At 47.5% G+C, this 2,310-nt stretch overlaps 1 protein-coding gene across 1 annotated transcript in view; it reads left to right on the top strand.

Moving 5' to 3' along the window:
* Positions 1-2,310, top strand: part of MAP3K9 (mitogen-activated protein kinase kinase kinase 9) — a 76,857-nt gene that overhangs the window by 12,450 nt on the left and 62,097 nt on the right. The gene's annotated exons all lie outside the window — the stretch shown is intronic.

Genomic DNA, 2,310 nt, shown 5'->3' with positions numbered 1-2,310 from the left:
GTGGCCATGGCTAGCTGCATAGGAGTCTGGGTTTGAAATGGAGGCTTTTCTGCTGAGCGGCAGAAAGCCTGGCTAAAATTCAGGATGCCAAGGAGTAATGTCTGGTAGGGGGAGCAGTCAGTCAGCAGTCTGACCAGGGAGTATTTTTTTTTTTTTTTGAGACAGGGTCTCACTCTGTCACCCTTGGTAGAGTGTCACGGTGTCATAGCTCATAGCAATCTCAAACTCTTGGGCGATCCTCTTGCTTCAGCCTCCAGGGTAGCTGGGACTACAGGCACCTGCTGTAATGCCAGGCTACTTTTTCTATTTTTAGTAGAGCTGGGGTCTCGCTCTTGCTCAGGCTGGCCTCAAATTCCTGAGCTCAAGTGATCCACCTGCCTCGGCCTCCCAGAGTGCTGGGATTACAGACATGAGCCACCGTGCCCAGCCGGACATGGAGTCTTAATGCAGGACGAGCATTGGGGAGAACTGTTACCTCAGTATTTAGCAGGACATGGTCAAGCAAGTTTACCCAGGCCCTGGGACTGTGGCTCAGACCCCTGGCTTAACTGCCAGTTCCTACTGCTTCACCACATCACGTCATTAACGGAAGCATCACATCCTCAGACTACTTATAAAAAGCCTCTGGCTATAAAAATGGATTTATGTGTGTCTGCTCCATCAAATCGGGGAAAACCAGTTACTTGAATGTTGGTAAAGGCATTGGTGGAAGATGGTCTCTTGGTGAAAAGATTGTCCTTTTGGAGGGTAGATGGATTTCAGGATTTTGTATGATAGGTAGTTTGGCATGACGGTATTTGGCAGAAGGGTAGTTTCATAGTGGCCATTAAAAGTGAAATAAGTAAAAAATGAGATATTTTGAAAAAACTTTGGAAAATGTAAAGATTTACCCAAAGTGAAGGCAGTCTTACGACTTTTATTTTATTATTAAATCACTTCTTTCTTTCTCTTAGAAAGCAGAGGAAGACACAGTGTGCCTTTTCCAGTTTTTCTGTGCATTTATACATATTTGTTTGGACCCCTAGATAGTGTCCCAGAAACATAGTACTTATAGCAGGACTTTGTCCCTGCTCTTGCCAGGGCTCCTAATCAGTACGCTGTCACCTGCATGTGCCTATAGAATGGCCGGGACATTTCACTGTGTCATTTTGTGTGTCCCAGTGGTGCTTTAGTTTCATGTAACATTCTGCTCACGGCCATGGCATCCACATCTCATTAACGTTTGGTTTTGCTCCCGCTTATGCCCGCCTTCGGTTTTAAGCAACTCATTCTTGGTTTTATAGCAGAAAGGGTAGACGTGACTGGTGCACCGTATTTGGTTTGGGACTAGCCACTCCTACTTTCCTCTTTTCTGATGTCAGCTTAACATCTGGAGGTTTGCCGCCTTACATCCCTCCTCTCCAGAGACCCTTTCTCCTTACACCAGTCTCGTCTCCCTCTCCCCCAGGATACACCCTGCACTTCTGCACCCCAAGGCTCACATCATGCTCACCTTTGCTCTGGGTTGAACCTTGCTTTCAGGGTGCCCTCGCCTCCACTCTCTGCCTGTCCACCCCTGGCCCCGCTATCTGTGCTCAACTCAAACGTGGCCGTATCTCCTTACAGTCATAACTCAGCACCCGTCCCCGCTGTGGTCACTGTTAAGTCGTCATTTGCTAGACATGCATTACCTGGAGCACACAGAAGAATATTAGAGTGACAAGGGACTGGAGCTGCTTGTTCAGCAGTTGCCTGACTCAGGTGCCTTCCGGCCAGGCTGAATAAATTTGTGAAGCAGCTGGTAGACGTTTGAGGGTCATAACAAACCATGACACTGCACTGCCCTGAAGGTCAAGCTGAGTTGCATTCCCTGGCTGCCTCTTTTCTTGGATGGCCATGACTTCAGGAGCACCACTTATGTCTCCAAATAGATTTTGTGTCTAGCTCCCAGCATAGTCCCAGACACACAGTAAGGCCTTCAATAAATGTATAGGTAGAAGGACTGAATGAATAAATGAGTGGATCAAGTATCACTTGACTGGTTTACTTACAGGATTTCAAAATATAAACATTCCCCTTTTCTTATCCAAGGATGTCATACACACATGACTTGTGTAGAATTTGCTTTTTTTCTTTTTTGGGACAGAGCTGGGTAGAGTGCTGTGGCATCACAGCTCACAGCAACCTCCAACTCCTGGGCTCAAGTGATTCTGCTGCCTCCACCTCCCAAGTAGCTGGGACCACAGGCTCCCACCACAACACCCGGCTATTTTTTGGTTGCAGTTGTCATTGTTGTTTGGCGGGCCTGGGCTGGATTCGAGCCCACCAGCT

The sequence above is a fragment of the Otolemur garnettii genome, unplaced genomic scaffold, assembly GCF_000181295.1.
Source record: "Otolemur garnettii isolate 467f Iridium unplaced genomic scaffold, OtoGar3 scaffold00196, whole genome shotgun sequence".
NCBI lineage: Eukaryota > Metazoa > Chordata > Mammalia > Primates > Galagidae > Otolemur > Otolemur garnettii.
Note: the sequence above shows the minus strand (reverse complement) of the source record. Positions and strands in the feature narration are given on the sequence as shown.